This window comes from Cucurbita pepo, unplaced genomic scaffold, assembly GCF_002806865.2.
Source record: "Cucurbita pepo subsp. pepo cultivar mu-cu-16 unplaced genomic scaffold, ASM280686v2 Cp4.1_scaffold008527, whole genome shotgun sequence".
NCBI lineage: Eukaryota > Viridiplantae > Streptophyta > Magnoliopsida > Cucurbitales > Cucurbitaceae > Cucurbita > Cucurbita pepo.
Window position 1 is genome coordinate 1 of NW_019654438.1, and position 473 is coordinate 473.

The following is a 473-nucleotide window of genomic DNA, read 5'->3' on the forward strand; positions in this document are numbered from 1 at the left end:
ATTGCCCAAAAAGAAACATTTTTATTAAGGTAAAATAATAATAATAATAATAAAGCTAAAATTCAATTCGACTTGTCGTCAATACTTATAAAAAGAAAATAATAATAATAATAATAATAAAAAGCTAAAGCTCAATTCGACTTGTCGTCATTGAATCCAAGCGTGTTCTTCACAGTGTCTACAGCACCTTGAGCCATATGCATCATTTGCTCTCCCGTCTGCAAATTAGAGTGTCGTTTTAACATATAAGATTTAAACCATAGATTTTAAGGTATACAAAAAAAACCAACCTGTTGGAGAAACCCAGAAGCTTCTTGCTTGCTTGCATGGGCAGTAGTAGTAGCTGCCTCGTCCCTCGTTTGGTTTGCCGATTCCAATTCCGATCTATTCCATTCTTCACGGTTACCCTAAGAACCCATTTACATACTCGAAACCTTAGTCCGAGAGCAATTCTCGTAAGTAAATAAGAGCTT

The 473-nt window shown here is 35.1% G+C and overlaps 1 long non-coding RNA gene across 1 annotated transcript; it reads right to left on the minus strand.

The window, feature by feature from the left end:
- Position 1: 1 nt before the first annotated feature.
- Positions 2-373, minus strand: LOC111787275. The gene is made up of 2 exons (XR_002813935.1): positions 291-373; positions 2-218 (listed from the first exon to the last, which is right to left on the minus strand). It is a non-coding gene; the product is annotated as an uncharacterized LOC111787275 (long non-coding RNA).
- Between the last annotated feature and the right edge of the window lie 100 nt (positions 374-473).